Here is a 20,385-nt window from a genome sequence, read left to right as displayed (position 1 = left end):
GGAACATTACTTGTTGCTGCAGGAACCTTTGTGTCATTTTGTCGAACAAATTGTTGAAGGAACTCCTCTTTAGTAGCTAGCTTATGATATAGACATAGTCAGTGACCATTTACTAAGAGTTTGAATCGAACAGGATCAATTGTTGACAAACGAACAACTCCATTCTGGAATACTTCTTCTATCTCATACGGACCTAACCATCTGGTTTGAAGTTTTCCCATAGCATCCTTGTATCTGGAATCATACAGTACTGCCCAGTCACCAGCTTTGAATTTCTTTTCCTTGATATATTTATCATGCCATTTTTCTCTTTGATTTTGAATCAATTCTATTTGTTGAACAACTATCTTTCTCCATTCATCTAGAGCATTTAATTGCTGAATGCATTCTTTCTATGCTTCAGATAATGTCATATTTAATTGCAAATCCATTCTCAGGTTTTTATGCTCAAATTCAATAGGCATCATTACTGTTTTTCCATAAACCATCTCAAAAGGTGTGAAACCAATTGGTGTTTTCCAAGTTGTTCTATATGCCCAAATTGTTTCTGAAAGCCAAATGAGACCAATCTTTCTTGTGAATAGACACTATTTTTGTAAGAATAGCCTCAAGCTCTCTATTTGTAACCTCTACTTGTCCATTAGCATGTGGATGATATGGAGTACATTTCCTATGCCTTATATTGTATCCATTGACCAAAGCTTTTATCAATGTTGAAGTAAATTGAGGTCCCTAGTCTGAGACTATTTCCCTTGGTATTCCATATCTAGTAAATATCTCCTCATAAAGAAACTCAACTACTTTATTATGTCTTGCATGTGTCATGGCACACACTTCTATCCATTTTGTTACATAGTCTATACATACCAAAATATAAGATCTGCCATTAGAAGGTGGATCAATTGGGCCAACAAAATCTAATCCCCACTTGTCAAATGGTGCAACTAATATTTGTGGATGTAGTGGCATCTCATCAGATTTTGTAGGTCTTCCCATTCACTAACATTTGTCACATTTCCATGTGTACTATGTTGCATCCGTATGTAATGTGGGCTAATAGTATCCCGTATTGAGTATTTTCAGTGTTGTTCTTTTGGTAGCAAAATGGCCTCCAATGGCTCATCATGACATGCATGCAGGATGTCATACGTTTCATCTTCTCTGACACATCTTCTCATGACTTGGTTAGGTTCAGTGTAAAATAGTCAATCAGCAATCCATGAGAAGTTAAAACTTTTTTCAACTAGCAACCTTCTTTCCTTAGGAGAGAAATAAATTAGCATCTTAGCTGCAGCTAAATAGTTGGCAATATCAGCATACCAAGGAGTGTGAGCTTGAATAAGAAACAAATGTTCATCTAGAAAAGCATCATCTATCACTATAAAATCTTCTTGCAATTGAAGTCTGGAAAGGTAATCTACAACAACATTAGACTTCCTTGGCTTATCAACAACTGTGATATCAAATTCCTGCATCAACAATAACCAGCGAGCTAATCTACCAGTGATTAATGGCTTATTCATGAGATATCTAATTGCAGTATGATCTGTATGCACAAATATGGGATATCATGTGATATAGTGTCTAAATTTGTTAAGTGCATATATGACAGCTAGCATTTCCTTTTCAGTGACTATGTAATTCAATTTAGGTTCCTGTAAATTCTTACTAATATAATATATTGCATTTTCCAACTTGTTAATTTTCTATCATAATACTGCTCCTATTTCATAATCAGATGCATCTGTATGGATTTGGAATGGTTGAGACCAATTTGGGCCTTTAAGAACTGGTGCTTGAGTCAAAGCATGCTTAAGCTTTAAGAAACCTTCATTGCATGTTGGGATCCATTTAAATTCCATATCTTTAGTAAGCAGTGAATATAAGGGACTTGCAATTTTATTGAAATCTTTAATAAACCGTTTGTAGTATCCAACATGACCAAGAAAACTTCTTACATCTTTTTGCTTCATAGGGTCATTAATATGCTAAATGACCTCTATCTTTGTTGGATCCACTTGGATGCCATGTACAGAGATATAATGACCAAGGACTATTCCTTCTTCAATCATGATGAAACACTTTTCACTAGTTAAGGACAAATTGTAGTCTTCACATCGTTGAAAAACTTTCTTCAGATTACCCAATGCTTGCTCAAATTCAGAACCATAAGTTGTAAAGTCATCCATGTAAATTTCTATAATATCTTGAGAAATATCATAAAAAATACTGATCACTTCTCTTTGAAAGGTGGCTGGAGCATTACACAACCCAAAAGGAAGAACAAAATATGCATACGTGCCCCATGGACAAGTAAATGTTGTCTTCTCTTGATCCTCGGGGGCTATCTGGATCTGATTGTAGCCACTGAATCCATCAAGGAGTGAAAAATATATTTTACCAGCTTGAGAATCCAATACCTGATCCACAAATGGTAATGGAAAATGATCTTTTCTTGTTGGTAAGTTTAGAGCCCTATAATCAACACATACCCTCCATTTTCCTCCTTTTTTAGGGACTATGACCAGAGGTGATACCCATTGGCTGTCAGAGATAGGATAGATAAACCTAGCTTTTAAAAACTTTTGCAATTCTTCTTTAATGACCTCCTTCAAAGTAGGATTGATTCTTCTTTGAGGTTGTCAGAGTGGGAAACACACTTCCTTTATATAAATACAGTGGGTGCAAACTGTTGGATCTATCCCATTCATATCCTTGTAATCCCATGCAAAAGCATTTTTATGAAGTTTCAGCAAGTCCACAAGGCCTTCCTTTTGAGTATTTGATAGATCTCTATTGATATTCAAATATTTATTCAATTCCACTTCTATCTTAATAGTAAGATCAATTTGGTTTATATCAAAAAAATGAGAAGAAGATAATTCCTGCGGCAACAAAGTATGCAATATATCAGTGGCTGTAGGAAAATTCAAACCTACAATATTCAAAACCAATTCCTGCAATTTTTGCTCTTCTATTAATTTATTTATCAGAATTTTATAAAGAATTGATTCCTCATCATATAATTGCATGAGTGGTCCTCTATTAATCATCATAAGGTGATTAATAGAGTCAATTTCCTCAGATTCTTCTCCCAAAATAGGCCAAACGACTTGTTGTTGTTCAAGTTGGGGTTGTGCTGGAGAATACAAGGATAATATTTTTGTAGAACTCCCATCTAAAATAGTCATATCCCCTAATCTACATCCAATATATACATCAGTTGTGGCAAGCCAAGGTCTACCCAAAATGACCGGATATCCTCCCAATGTTGCTTTTGGAGATAAAATCATAAAGTCTGCAGGATATTCCTAGGAATCCAAAATAACTACTACATCCTCTATGATACCATCAGGTCTCACTGTTGAGCTTTCATCAAATTGTAGAACTGTGGGTGTAGGACTTAAACTATTGATCTCAAGTTGTTTCATTACTTCCCTTGTCATCACATTAATGGTTGCCTCTAAATCAATCAAAACATTTTTTATTTGATTGCCATTAATGACTATACTCACAACATGACTACCTGGATTAGAATAATTTGGAATGGCAATCTTACCTAGCATAATATCAGCCAGTTGACCCATAACATGAACTATTTGTGGATCCTTTTTCTTCCTGCTAGGTTTTTTAAGACATGCTTCCCTCAATGCCTTACTATATATGGGAACATCTTTTATTGCTTGCAACAATGTAATATTAACACAAATATGCTTCAGTTGATCAATAATATCAAAGCTTTGTTGTTGTTCTATGGGAACTTCCTTTTCTTGCAATCTATGGGGAAATGGTGGCAATATTTGGTTCTGAGGTATTGTATCTATGGGATGAGAGATTTCTTGATCCTCTTGTACCTTAGTGATAACTGGATGAGAGGGATTAGGTAGAGTTGTCCCAGACCAAAGGTGCATGTCATTTAGAGATAAAGAATAGGCTGAGTATTGGTTCAAATCAGCTAAATAAGCTTGTGGTTGTTGCAGAGATTTAATATTAGGATTTGGCAATGATTGAGTAGGCAACTGTGTTGGTTTAGGCAGTGCAGCAGTGGCTGTAGGAGGAGGCATTAATGAAAGAGTTTATGGCTGCTGAATAGGCAGCTGATAACCAGAAGATTAGGCATTCCATGGTTGGCTTCCCCTCCATTGAGAAGTAGGTTGCCAATCCCCTTGAAACTGGTTTCCTTGGCCCTGAGGTGGGTACCAGTTCCCTTGTGGCTACTGCCACTATGGCATTTGATTACCAAAATGCTACCCCTAGCCTTGAGAACCATACCAATTTTGATAATTACCAAAATATTGAGAATATGGCGATTGCCATTGGTTATTTGGTGCATAAGAATTTCCACTATAACTAGTAAAAGAAAGTGGATCTGCAGGCATACCTTGTCTTTGGAAATTTGGTCTTCTTTGAGAAACATAGAAGACTTGCTCTTCCTCACCTTGAATTGGGTTGAAGTCAGGTACCTCCACATTTGCAACCATTTTACATCTCCAATCCTTCTTTCGCTGTTTACAATGAGGACAGAATTGTGCAAGAAATGCATCAGCTTCCTCATGCTTCTTCTTAGCTGCCAGTGTATCCAACTGGGTAGCCATATTGTTTATAATATCCTCTTTGTAGTCCTTTAATAGATGACTAAGTTCCAATATAGAAACTCCAGTTCCAAATACTGATAATGGTGCTCCTAGTTTAAATCTCCTATTCTTCTTAGAATCAGATCTAGAATACTTCTTGCAAATTTGTCCTATTTCAGCCCAAGTGGATTGTGTAATGTCACCTCCTCCCGTAAGATCCAAGGAATCAGTGCATTCATCACCGATTCCCCTAAAAAATATCAACTTGAGGGAATATCCATTGAGAGTACTATGCTTGGACTTTTTGAAACTAAATAGAAACCTTTCCAGGTAATCTTCAAGAATCTCATCTTCAGTTTGTGTCATTCTAAAAATATCATTCCCATGATGATCAGTACCTCTACAATATTCTTTGTATTTTGCAAGAAATAACTATTTCTGTAGACGTCTAGAAATGGTCAACGCTTGCGGAGTTGTACTTTAACATTTGCGCATTGCCTTATTTTAGGGTTTTTGCGTCACATTAACATTTCTCCTTCTTCTGCATTCTTCATTCATCTCACTTTCGAATTTGGTCTTGTCGATAACAATATTTGTCATGATTTTGGTCAATCTTATCCTATCGTATCAATGTGCAAGCTCATTTGTCATCATTTTGGGCATCGTCAATCCTAATTAGGGTTTTGTCCTCTTATCAATCTTGTCGTTTTGCAATCTATTTTGTCATCAATCCTTGTCTTCTTGTCAATTTTGTCATTTTGCGATCGATTTGTCATCGATCGTTGTCTTTCTCAATTATGTCAATTTGGATCAATTAGTCACTGTTCCTCGTCAATTGGTGCATTTATCAATCAAATCTCTTATCAGCATTGGTCATTTACCAAGTCAGAATCATGATCAAATCGAATCAATATCAATTATCTTTTATCAAGACCTAATTGTCATCCTTGCATTTCTAATTCATCTTTTAGGGTTTCGTGATTTTATTCATTTAACCCTGTTTGTCACTTCCCCCTCTAGGATTAATAAATTATTTATTTATCCTAAGTCTTCATGTCACAATTAAATGTTTATTTAATTGGCTAACTAATTATTTCTCTTTTTGTGAATTAATTAATAAATGACAAATTATTAATTGATTTACTTAATTTCTTCTAATTCCTAATTTCCTAATTTCTATTTCTAATTTTCAATTCTCTCCTATTTTTCTCCTAATTTCATGGGAATGACATTTCAATTTGTCATAATTTGTCATAATTGACAATCAATCAATTTTGGCATAGAAATTTGTCATAAATTATCAATCAATCAATCTTGCATAGAAAGTGCAAATTTGTCATATTTGTCATTCTTGATTTGCAATTTCCATTTGAATCTCTTCATGCTAATTTGATCTTCTCTCCAATTTGTCTATAAATTGGATGAATTTCTTCAATCCCAACTAATCACTTTTTTGAATCACTACCTGGTCGAATCAATCACGCTTCGAGTATTCTTGCGCTATCATCTTGTCTACTTGCTTTCACATCATGCTCATGCACTAGTAGGTGAGATCCACAACAAAGCTATTTGAAGGAGAAAGAAGGACAATGGAGCCACATGAAGGAGACATTCAAGTCTGCATTTGGTTTGCTTAATTTTCAAATCTTGAACGTTTTGTTTTCATGTTTTTATTGAGTGTGTTTAGGATTGATCATTGCATTTGAGCTTTCGTGATTGAGCTAGATTACTAATATTGATTTGCTTTGATGATTTCCAGATTCCTATCTACAATTTCATTTCATCCCATGTATTGATTGTGCTACTACCCAAGCTCATAAACCATCTCAAGGATGACTCCTTCAAAGTGGCAGGAAATTTTTTGAGTCTATGGGCATCTGTAGTATAGTCGAAACTCCTACAGAGAACATCAAACTCAAACAGAAATGTTTCTGGATCCTCTGTCACCAACCCATAGAATTTAGGGAGTGAAGATGCTAGAATGTTCTTGAGGTTAGCATTATCATGCTGATCAAAGATGGGAAACTCAAACGTTGGACCTGGTGGTGGTGGTGGATTGTTCCCACCAGGAGGAGGGTTCCCTTGCATTGGACTTGTGGGGGTTGTTACTATAGGAAATTCTTCTTCTTGTGGACCAAAAAGGAACTGAAGACTACTTTCTGGAAATTCAGATTTAGGGTGATTCAAATTTTGTGGGACTTGGTAAAGTTCAGCAAAAGGATTTATAACTGGGAAATTATCTTCTGCATGATTAGGATGAGTGGGCAGAAATATACCTCTGGGGTCTCTTCTTCTGCTATGCATGCAGATTCATAAATTTTTTAACAAATTAAAAAAACTATAATAACCATAAAAGGTTCTCAGTTTGATACCATCCCCGACAATGATGCCAAAAATGTCTACTCCAACTATAATAATAATAACTCTAATAATAACTATAGTATAGTCAAAACTCCTATAGAGAACATAAAACTCAAACAGAAATGTATCCGGATCCTCTGTCACCAATCCATAGAATTTAGGGAGTGAAGATGCTGGAATGTTCTTGAGATTAGCCTTATCATGTTGATCAGATATGGGAAACTCAAACATTGGACCTGGTGGTGGTGGTGGATTATTCCCACCAGGAGGTGGGTTCCCTTGCATTGGACTTGTGGGGGTTGTTACAATAGGAAATTCTTCTTCTTGAAGACCGAAAAGTAACTGAAGACTACCTTCCGGAAATTCAGATTCAGGGTGGTTCAAATTCTGTGGGGCTTGGTAAAGTTCAACAAAAGGATTTATATCTGGGAGATTATCTTCTGCATGATTAGAATGAGTGGGCAGAAATCTACCTCCGGGATCTCTTCTTCTTCTATGCATGCAGATTCATGGAATTTTTCAAATGATCAGGTATTCAAAAACAATTAACTGAAAACTGAAAAAATCCTAATAACCATGAAAGGTTCTTAGATTGACACCATCCCCAGCAGCGGCGCCAAAAATGTCTACTCCAATAATAATAATAATAACTCTAATTGAAATCTCAACCCGAAGTTTGGACATTCATCTAGTAAAGTTACTATTTTCATGGCTAGTGCTCATTTAGTTATCAACCTAGGGACGTAGTACTTGAAATGGGTCTGCACTATATATGCACTAAGTTCCTTCAATGGCTATTCTGCATTATTGCATCAACTAACATTATGTGAAAAGGAAAGGCAAGAATGGAAATTATAAAAGGCTATAGGAAAAACTTATAAAGACAATGCTGGAAAGATTTAATATAGATAACAAAAATTACTTTGTTCTAGCTTGGCTGCAGGAACAGTCAGTGGATCTGTTTCTAGTGGCTGTAGGAATAGTCAGTGCAAGAACTTCTACTGAAACTAAAGAAAAACTAATTTCAATGAAAAAACACACAAGATCACTCACCAAGTGGCCCCCCTTGGACGAGTGATATCAAGCTTCCAGAAAACTACCTTTAACGGATCAAAACAACATATCTTTTATTCATTGCTTCCTGAAAATGATTGCATATTTTTGAAAAGAAACTTAAGAACGCTTAACAAAATTCTCTTCTCTATTCCTTTCTATTCTGTCTAACCTCCAAGAAAAAGGAAGATCTTATTAATAAATAAAAGATCAGCAATAATAGACAACACAAATCACGCCCAGAAGAAGAGGCATATGATTTGACTGATAAAGAAGATAAATAGAGCTTGGCTGTAGGAAACGTGGATCAAAACTGAACCACAGTCTTTGCATACCATGGCAATGATTTGTGAATTCAATGACCACTAAAGTTAAAATTCAGTAGTGTTACTTGGCTGCTCCGCCCATGCCATACCTTGCACTCACTCAACTCCTCTTCAGTTTGATCTCCAGTTATTTCTTACGTGATCCTTCCTTCTTCAAGCGCGAAAGAAGAATATCCAGCGTGACATCATTTATTATCTGCACTACAACAAAAACAACATACAAGGACATGAATACACATTTTATTTAATTAAAACATTCATTAATTCACATATGATATTACCCTAAATAATTCGCATAGCAACATGAACAAATCATATGGCTGTAGAAATAAATGGCATGGCTGTAGGAATAAATTGGCAAAGTTCAAACATGATTTCATAAGTTTAGGTTTAACACATGGAATACATATAGTCAATTTACAATACATCACTACTACTATGCAATCCAAAAGATGTCAAAAACATAACAGTTTTGATGATAAAACCATGACAAAGTCTCAACTTATCAGATGAATTAATTGATAATTTGAAGAAGATTAAGGGAGACAAGAAAGGTACTTTCCATTTTGGAAACCTATTAGTATTCTTGATGCTATACTTTACCAAGGAGATACCCGACATAGGTCACAATGATTTTGGTTATGACATCCTGGTAGGAAGACAGATATAGAGCTTTCATCGGTATGGGCACTGACAGTTTTAATAACATCACATACTACTTCAAAACATTTCAAACCAAGATTAGAGCAAGAGAATGACTACCATAGAGCATAATTGACAAATATGACAAGGAAATTTGTTTTGTCATTAAGAGAGATGAGACTTGGATGGAAGCAATAAACCCTATAACTATTTGGGTTAGTGAGATGGGTTATGAGGTTGACCTATCTGTTCTGGAAACTTATGATAAAGCTCTACTTGATACACTGAGGGATCCTTCTAAGAAATTCTTTGGAAATGTAGAAACTATTGAGAGCAATATATCTATGCAGAAGAGGACAAAAAGAAGAGAAAAATTTATTAGAGATGCCTCCAAGAAGGTCAAAGAAAGCAAAGAAAATGTCATGAATATTAGTGGTATATCAACAAGTGAGCTTGAAGGACTACAACCCAAAGCACATGTTTCACTGGTTGTAACACCCTCTGATACTGACAGTGGTAAGGCTACTGAGTTTAAAAGAGTGGAAAGGAAGAGAAAACCCTCACCGATACCCTCTCCTTCACCTAAGAAAACAAGAACACTAAGGAAGAAACAACAGGCAGTTAGGGAACCGAATAAGAAACTTACACCTAAGAAGAAACAAACACCAGTTATCCCCACACTGAATAATCTATTGAATGAGATTATAGAGGAAGGAAATCTATCTAAAGTAAATAAATGGTATAAATCTTCCAATGATTCTGAAAAAAGAACAATTGAAGAAAGCATTATTTTACACTTGGACATTTATAAGAAAGTATTGATAAAAGTGATTGATGAGATACCCAATGATTTATACATGAGATTGGAAGCTAAAAGGCTATCAGTGATGGAACTCGACAAGAAGTTGAAAGTTGAAGCACTCTTAGCTATACATTCGGTAAATTATAAGGAAGAGATAATTGAGCTTATTTCTTAAGCTAAGCGATCAATATTTGTTAGTGGACACCGACAAGTAAGCCTGATGGCTGGAAGGGTTGAAGAAATTGTAGATGAGACTGTAGATAAATGGGACATATTCTTTGTAGAGAAGGCAAAGAAAGAGGAAAGAAGTCGACCTAAAATGGAAAAGACATTCAGGGTATATTAAAAGGACAACGGAAAAGGTAAAGTAGGTAGTGTATCTTCCATAAGAATAATAGACAACATTCCTCCACCGACCCAAGACACCCCTCCATTAGCACCTTCATCACCAGTTCATATAGCTAATCCACCAGATATAGCTAGTGAAGGTATAACCCTTGATGACACTAATTCAGAATCTGAGATAATTTTTATAATGAATGTAGATACTTAGGAGGTAAACATTATTGTGGATAAAGAAACTTCAGAGGTTAAGGCAGACAATATTGAGGACAACAAGATTTTAGAGAAACCGACACAAACTATTGACTCTCAGGAAACTGAGATACCAGCTCAAACAGAGCAACCAGAGACCAAGAAACAAATAGAGGATAAGACAACTAGCACAAGGCCACCAAAATCTAAGCAACCGACAGTGGTACTAACAAAGAAACAATCTGAGGTAGAGGTACATGTTGAGTCTGTGACACCGACAATTGTAGAGAAGCCTAATCAAACTGAGAAACCAGTAAAGGTATAAGTATAGACACAAACAGATCCATCAGAAGAAAAGATAAGTAAAGTGGATGCATCTAATGGAAACAAAAAGGATATAGTGAAGGTGATTGGTCAAACATCTATTGAGAAGAAATCTACAACAGAACCAAGCACATCTATAGGTGAATTCAGACCCACTAATATTATAGAGCTACTTTTGGATTCAATTAAAAGGATTACTAATTCCAATGCCTTAGCATTTAAGGCAATTGATAACACTTTACCCATTCTAAAGATGATTGCACCTAATTGTAAGATAGATCACATTAATGATTCTTTAGGGAAATTGGACACATTGTCCAAATTTATTGCTGATAATGTAATAACTATAGATAAGGTAAATGAGGATACAATAAAGGAGAGAGTTGACAAAGAGAAAAACACATTCTTTGAAAACACTATAAAGAAATGTACCGATCATTTGGATACACTTTTACCGGTACTCAATTCTACAATTTTGGAATATAAGGAGTTTTATAGGGAAGCATGTAAACCTCATTATTTAATAGAGGGCATTGATGAGGAGATCAAAAAGACACAAAAATAAATTGAAGACATTGCAGAAAATATAATAGGTTCATCTGGACTTATATTAGTTTTTGAGCAGGAAGTGACAGCTTTTGAGGAGAAGTTGGAAAAACTTGAGAAAGAGAAGGCAAGAACAAGGTCTAATGCCCAAGAATTAAAAGATAAACTTGGTCTAAGGTTAGATAGCCTTATTACTCAGAGATGTGAAATATCTAAGACAATAATTCAAGGAAAACAATCACCGGAGCAACAAATGCACTATCTCACCGGTATGATCCAACAGACAGAGAGAACTTTAACTGATAGTAACAAGTTTATGCAGAGTCTGAATATGATTTTGGCAGACATCTTTCAGATTGTAACCAAGCGGTTACAAACTTTGAGGTAGCATTTTTTTACTCTTTTGATTATTTATAACATCCTTTGTCATTGATGTCAAAGGGGGAGTAGTGGTGAGAAAAATACATGTACAGAAGAGATCACTTGCTCAGGTGGACTACATCTTTTTGGATTTTAGTTTTGGATATCTGTTTTGATTTTTCTCATGAGTGTTGCCATCAATGCCAAAGGGGGAGATTGTTGGCATTATACACTCTTATGAGAATATTTGATGTTGTCATTGATGGCAACCAACTGACAACTCACCGGCAATTGATTTCTACATGCTTGACATCACAAACTTCATACTCCAGAAAACACCGACATCGATAGGCACTTACATCAGCATTCAGATTACATAGACAACAAAGCATACTGGCACTCCAACTGACATGGGATGAACTTTTTTATTTTGTAATATAATTATCTTTTGTAAAGCCAAAATGGTATATTGTAAAAGACTCATATATGTATGAGATCTTATAAGTCATTTTGGTGTGTGGAAAAGGAGACACTCTATTGTATAAGGTGATCTAGTTGACAACTAAGGTTTTTGTTATAGACTCAACATAAACTGGTACTGAACCTGGCATTAGAGATGTTGTTTTGAGTAGTACATTGTATTGGATTTGATAATCCATTTTGTAGTTAGTGTGACTCTTTATTGAGCAATGAGCTTTAGGCTGTTGGCCTCCCTGCATGTGCAGGCCCCTTATTGTAAGTAGTATTTATTCATTGGCCAATGAGTAAATATTGTGGGTCACAAATCCCACTGAGGTTTTTCCCACACCGTATTTCCTCGTTAAATATCTTGTGTTATGGTGCATTTCTATGCTGTCTCTATTATTTTTGTTTATTACAATAATTCTTATTACCGATACACTGTTTTGGGTTGCAAAGTTATAAATAAGTTTAAATATTTTGTCAACCAATTAGAAACCGATTCACCCACACCCTCTCAGTGTCTTTAGGACTGTCATTGAATCTAACAAATTATACTAGCTTTGTCATCACCAAATATTACTACACCATCTTTATACTTTTCCATACTCACAAACTTACTCTTATCACCTGTCCTAGGATGAGAGAAATCATTGTCAATAACCCATTCATCTTTCTCTTCAACTTTAGAAGCCAAAGCTTTCTCCTCATTAATGCAGCTAGTAGAATCAGTACGTATTGGATCATCTTCCTTGATTGCAATAAATACTCATTCATCATCACCTGAATTTCCTTTCTCAAATTCATCATCTATCATACCTTCATCATTAGAATAATAACATTTATTTAATAATTAGGCTTATAGGGCTTGTATGGATTCTTAGGAACTCTTTTCGATCACCTTGAAGAAAAATTTCCTATCTTATTACATGAAAAACATTTAAGAGGAAACTTTCCTTCATACTTACTAGCTCCTTTAGGCAATATTTTGGCAATAAGTGCTTCAAGCTCCTCAAGCTCTTTTTCTTCTTCTTCAATATCCTTCATCTCCTTCTCATATCTAGATACCCTTCTTGAAGAACTTTCTCTCGAATAATATCTCCGATTCCCACAAGTAGTAGCTTTTAATGTAGATTCGGTTTTACGAGGAGAGGCACCAAACTCACTCAATTCAAAGGCAACAAGGTTACCAATCAGGATGTCTCTGTTGGCAATTGACACTCATTTGGTTTAGTTGTGTTGTCATTGATGGCAACACATATCATTTTGGGTTAGTCACTTAACCGTTTCTCACCAGTATTCATGATTCAACAACCGACATTCAGGGAAACGGATAAACTAGGAACCGGTACATTAGGTCGACATATGAGATTAATCTGACAGATCTACACAGTAGCAATTAGCGACATTGGTCATGGAGTTTAGTGTATTTATTTTCGTTTAGGCCGACATGTAAATAAATTGTAATATCATTTGTAAGCTAACATAAGGCATTTATGTTTGTGTTTGGTAAGGGTATTTAAGTCAGTCCGGTTAGGATATTTTGGATATGATGATGATGATGATGATGATGCAAGATATTGTGCAAACAATATTGATCGACTATATGCAAATTTAATATTTTGTAGTCAGTCTTGGTTATTGATTTAAGGTTTCGAATGTAGAGCAAGTTATCGATAAAGGAGGACATAGTGGATACTGGTACAGTTAGTGCTTGAACCGAAACTCATCCAGCATAGAAGATGCATTCTCTGAGTTTAAAATTTTATCTGTAAACCAGTATTTGGTGTTTGTAGTTAGGGAGGCTCCTTTTGTGATGAGTAGTGTGGTCTAGGTTGTTGGCCTTCCTGCATGTGCAGGCCCCTATTGTAATATTTATTCATTTGGCTATTGGATAGATATTGTGGGTCACCAATCCCACCAGGGCTTTTCCTCTTTGAGGTTTTCCATGTATAAATATGTGTGTTATGGTGTATATTATTGTGGTGGCATTATTTGTACTTTCTTTTATATTATTTTATGGTTACTGGTTACTGAAACACTTTGTTAATAAGGTTAAAATTTATCTTACCGACATAACATTGATTCACCCTGCCCCCTTCTCAGTGTTCTTGGATTCCAACAGCCTCTAGTCACATTAGTCACAGTCTAGATCTCCTCAATAGTAGCAACTTTACGCTTGTAAGAAGGAAGTAAGGATCTCAACACTTTAGCAACAATCTTTGATTCTTCCAATACTCCACTGACACATCTGATATTGCACACAAGCTCATTCACTTTTTGCATAAAAGAGGTAATGTTATAATCTTCACCAATCTTCAACAACTCATAATTTCCCTTCAAGCTCTACAACTTAGAAATCTTCACATGACTATATCACCTTCATACAAAGTTTCCAACTTCTTCCAAATCTCATAAGTAATTTGCAAATCCATCGCATTAGTCATTTCAAAATCAGTCAAGACACTCAACAGTGCTTCCTTAGCTCTAATATTATATTCGGCTTCCTTAATCTCATTTGAAGTTGTAGGACAATTATGATGAATAGTATATTTGTCTTTAGTAATCTTCTAGTAATCTTCACAACAAAGGGCAACAACCTTGGGAAGACTCACCATCTTACAAAAATACTTGGATTACATCTGGAAGACCATGAACTGATAGAATAGCATCTCCTCATGCCTGGTTACAGTTCTGGTTAGGCACATAATACATACTTTTCTCTTTCATATTTCTTCACACTTCTTCACACTACTTCATTGCCTTCGAAAGGTCAAAGCATTATTTGTACACACAAATAACTCTCTCACATGAACATTACACTTATATATACATATCATCAACCTATCTTTCAAGGTCGTCTCAACACACATCCCAAATTACAAAGATATAACCATACATGCTACAATATTACATGCGGACGAAAATAATGTCGGCTAAAATATAATATGGACCTAAATCACCACCTCCAAGAGTTATGCCTCGAACATCCACAACACTCTACAATCAGCATGCCGACCAAGAAACAGATCAAGGAAAATAATCAATAACACACACAATGATCAATGCAAACCACCAACACAAATAGGACATGATATAGAAACATCTACATGCAATGTGAATTACCACATCAACAATCGCACCAACTCAAAATACTAGAATCATCATCATCTCAATACCGAACTTCCAGAACACTAACTGCAATGAATGACAAAATAAAAGATTCACTTGTAGAGCTCCAAATCATGAACCATCTGAATTGAGGACACACCAAAATTTCTTAAACACTCTGCCAAATCTGCAAACCAAGATATTGCAATGGGAAGCAATGTAGATCAAAATCTAGAACACTGATGAACACCAAACAACTGAAAAACCAACCGCAATACCGGATCTTATAACTCAAAAAAATCTCCATTCAGACCATTGAAACTTAAGATGAATCAATGAGAGATACCTATTTTAAAACCCTTTAATCCACAACAACTCATCTACAACACACTAGCCAAACCAACTCACTTAATTTGACTACAATACTGGAACACATAAAGGAATATGTTGACATCAATGACAACACGTCACTCAATGAATCCAAACACATATTAGCACATTATCCCAACAACCTTAACATACATCCAACACTTCCATCTTCAAGTTCTCATAACTGCCTTTCGCAGTCTGCATCTTAGCTAGCTTAACTTTGTCATTCCCTTCATAAATTTTTTTCAATCTTTCCCAAAATTCATAAGTTGTATCAATGCAACAACCTTTACTAATTCAGTTTTAGATAGGAAACTAAAGATAGAATACCTTTCTCGTTCATTCTCTTTATAGACTCCAATCTCATCTTGGGGTTGTAGGACCATTTTCTTGAATCACATCCATAGCTTTTCAAGTCTTGTAACTTAGATAATCAAGTATCCTCTCACCTTCACTCTCCATAAACTATAGAAAAATCCTTCAAAGGTAGGAATAGTCAATTTATGTGCCATCGGATCTTCCTTGAGTGATTAGTCTCACTTTCTAGGAACCAATGATCTGATGCCAACTGTTGAATATCCCGGACAACTGAGAGGGGGGCTGATTTTGTTGTACTAATTAAAATCTTTTACTTAATCCACAGAAATAGATCCAGTAAAAAAATTATGATAACTCAACCATAAATTGATATAAGCATGAAAGAGCACACATATAAAACATACACCAGAACACCAGATATACGTGGAAAACCCAAGAAGGGAAAAACCATGGAGAATACTAATTCTCAATTATGAAAAACCAGTTAGGGTGACACCGATTAAGTTGATTTTAATAAAGGGTATCTCACTAATAGAATGTTCACTGCGGGTGGGCCCACTACTTGGCTAGAAATTCCAGAAAAAGAAGGGTCACTGCTAAGAGGAAGAAGAAAGAAAAAGAAGGAATCCACCACTGAAGCTCAACTACCACAACGTTGAAATGTCGAAAGAAACTTTTGTCTCACTCCCTTTAATACCAAATAATAATAGAACACAATCTCACTACTCAACCACAACTTTTCATGACCTTGCACACATTCAGAAAAAATAGATTTTCTTTTTTAGTTCACTTGCTTCTATATAGATTCATTATTATCACCCTCAACTTATATTGATCTCTTGAATTAAGAATCTCTCCAAGTCATCCAAAAAACATTTCAGTGAAACATAATTTGAAATAGGTCTACACTAAACATAATGAGAAGTGGACCACACCATAATGAACAATATCGATCAAAACAACATGTTATCCATATGCCACAAATATTAGAGCAAAAAAATTAGAATAATTCAAGGTCAACTAGATCCATAACGGACATATTAGCAACCACGAATCTGGATCTCATCACATTCTGAATCAGAATATCAAAGTTAAAGACGTTGATAGCACAAATCCAATATTTCATTATTAGAATCAGAAATGTGAAGAAATGGGGAACACTACAAACCATTTCAATCATCATCATCACCACTAAACAAACTTCTGAAGCACAACTTTCTGAGCACCAAATTATAATCAAGACATCCCAAAGAAACTTCCAACAACATACCAAAACCTGATGACTACAAATGCAATATATACAGAGTGTGGAGCACAAACCAATCACTAAATAACATAATAAATATGTTCACATCAATGAAAACCATACCGACATTCCATCAACTTCACATTTGCAGAAATGATTATAAAGCTCCTAAACTTTCTTAACAACACCCACTAAAATAATTATGGAACCCTTCCATAAAGTTCATCCTAGAAAATGAAGTCATATGGATACAAAAGCTAAATAGATATGCCAATACTACATGCTTTGATATCCAACGATGACAAAATAATTTCATTCTCGAAGAATACAATATAAAGATGAACCATAGAATGAAAGTTGGCAAGTAAATATTGTTTCCAAAGAATAGAATATAAAGATGATCCGTACAACAAAAGATGTCAAGTAAATTTTTTTCTCGAAGGATGGATTATAATGATCAATCATTGCAACCAAAGGTATCTCCGCCATGACAAACTAATTGGAAAAGTAATAGATATCAAACCATATTATATAGAAAACTTCATTATTTGAAAGATGGTAGAATCTTACCAATAAATCCACCTCGATTCAAAACACAAAGTTTCTTAAGTGGAAAAGAACCATGTTTCTCCCTATCATCCCATTCATATTGGTGTAGGAGCACCTAGTTTTTAATCCTAGTTTTTAATGCATTTTCTAGATTTTGGTGTGTTAGTCTTTATCCAGGATTAGGTTTGTGAATAATGGACTACTCAAAGGTCCACATGTGTGTTGGATATGCATTTGAAGGATGAATGTCAACTAGATCATGTATTGACTCAAATTTGGCTTATGAGCCCTTGTAAGCCTAAAATGGCACACACTTGCACTTTGGTGTAAAATGTCTTGTAAGACCTCATATGGAATTTAGACATGTCATTTTAGTGTTTGTAGGTTATTGTAGGTGGTTTAGGATGAGTGACAATGCATGAAATGTAAAAATGCACATTTTGGCAAAAAGTTGTCATTGTTGCTCGACAACATTTTATAACTTTTGAGCAACTTTTTGCATCTTTGAGCACATCGGTGGTTAGGAAACCGATGGAGAGTTGGTTAGGATCCATATGGCATATAAAATCCTCTGAGAAGGAATGTAAATAGGTTGGAAAAGGCCTTGAGCAAGTTGGAATACATTGTAAAGACTTTTTCTAGATTTTACCTTGAACCATTTTCTCAATTTTTGAGCAACAGTCCATACTTAATGGATTGATTCTACTACTCTTCTTTCATGATTTATTTGTACATAGTATTATATTTTTCAAGAGATGTTTTTGATTGTTTTTAGTGCAAGTTTGAAGTGTGTTATTAATTTTATATTGCTCTTAGCCTAAGCAAGGGTTTAAGAGCCCAATTATTGTTCCAGCTTGAAATCCCTTGAGTTTTGCTCAATAACCCTTGGTAATCGATCCATGGAACCCTTGTACAGTGTAAATAATTTTTTTTGGCTTGTAAGTCATTGAAAGGATGTTTGGCATCATTTCCTAGGTGAGATTAGTCATAGCCCGGTTAGAAAAATGAGTGAAATGTTGCATGTTCTTGCAGGGATGATCAGTTATGAAGATGCGAAGTGTTTGGTATGAGTAAATAATGTGTGGTAGATACTATGTGGAAAGTTGGAGGTTTGAAAGAGAAGGGAAGACAATTAAACCTTTGGAGAAGACAACAAAGTCCCAAAACCCTTCATAAATGCCATTTTTGGGCTCTGTACCTGTACGGACAGAGCTGACTATCTTACCTAATGGAATCAAAATTTCATCCAAAAGGGTATCTAGATCACAAAAGATTTTTCTAGGTTCTTTGAGTGGTTTTTGAACAATTCCCCCAAAACCAGTTAGGTAGGGCTAATTGGGGTGCTAGGGCTACTAGGCCTAGAAAATAGGAGAAAGAGCGAGCTTTGAAGAAATGAAGGAAAGTCAATTGTAAAACTAGTTGATTGGCATGGAAACACCTTTAGAAAACCTACTACAACCCCTGCAAGTATATGTTAGAGGATTGCATAGCTTTGAGGTTGAATTTACCCTTGTGAATCTCAACCACGCTTAAGCAACTATTGAGCACAATTTAATAGGGAGCACTCCTAGAGAGTTGGATTATTTGGGTTTGGTAAATGACCAGATTAGAGTGAAAGGAGCCCACTAAAATATCACTCAACTTCCTAGAGCAAGGTGAGACTCTCTTTCAGAACCCCTCCCCATCACATATGTGTATGCAGGAAAAGTGGGTCGATGAAACTCAAAATCTGAAAAATGAAGCTCAAAGAGGCTTGCTCACACACCCACATGACTTCTTGGTGTAATTTATGGAGTCATGAAGAATGACTCAAATTCCAAAGGTTGGTTCCATGGTTCTCTATCTCACAAGGTCCCTCAAGCCAATGCCTTTGCTCTCATATCACTGAGCAAAGTGACTTAGGGATGACTAATGCAAGAATGAGGGATGCTTTTGATTGATTTTAACATGAATACATCCTTTTTATGCATGATTATACAAATGAGTTAAACTATATTATAAGATGACAAGGTTAGTATAAATACTATCCTAACATGATATACTAGTTAATGATTTGAAGCTAATGATAAAGGAAATATTCTAAAATGCTATATTAGATTAATTCCTATTGCAAAGAGAGACTAGATTTATTGATAAAATTGAGCATAAATGAGATACTAAAAGCTTGCATGGATCCTTAAAATGGAGGAATGGGAGCTCTATTTATATTAAAAATAGGGCAATGGATGGCCAGGATTGAAAGCGTTAATCAAGGGTCAAGATTGAAAGTTGTCAATCCATGTTTACAATTTTCACCAATGAAATGGTGACAATTGTAAACATAAGGCTAGTTGAGAGGAGAGGTAGGAAGCATTAAATGCTTGAGAAGACATGATGGTTACCTTAGGAGGTAAGGGTTAAGGTTAGGTTAGGCTTATCCAATGGATAAAGCTTTTACCCAAGGGATAAACTCTTGTGCAAGGGTTAAAGGAATAACCATGGTCAAAGCAATAAATGCTTGATGAGACCCTTGGGTTAGATGGAGGTTAAGTTAGTCAAAAAGTCTCTAACCATGCCACTAAGGGTTAGTTAACCATTAATGGTTTGAAGACTTTGGGGATAAATTTGTAAGAGTCCTTCCAAATTTGGGGGCATTCAACAAGTTAGCTTGTTGAATGGATAAAGGCTTTAATGCCTTTTGAAGACTTTACTCCAAATTTGAGAAGTGACCTCCTCAAATTTAGGGAAAGGGGATAATGAATAGGTTTGGGCTAATTGATTAGGATTAGATAGGTTCTAGAAGAATTTAGGAAGAGGATTTAGGAGGCAAGT

Source organism: Cryptomeria japonica, chromosome 5, assembly GCF_030272615.1.
Source record: "Cryptomeria japonica chromosome 5, Sugi_1.0, whole genome shotgun sequence".
Taxonomy (NCBI): Eukaryota; Viridiplantae; Streptophyta; class Pinopsida; order Cupressales; family Cupressaceae; genus Cryptomeria; species Cryptomeria japonica.
This window is presented reverse-complemented; position numbering follows the sequence as displayed.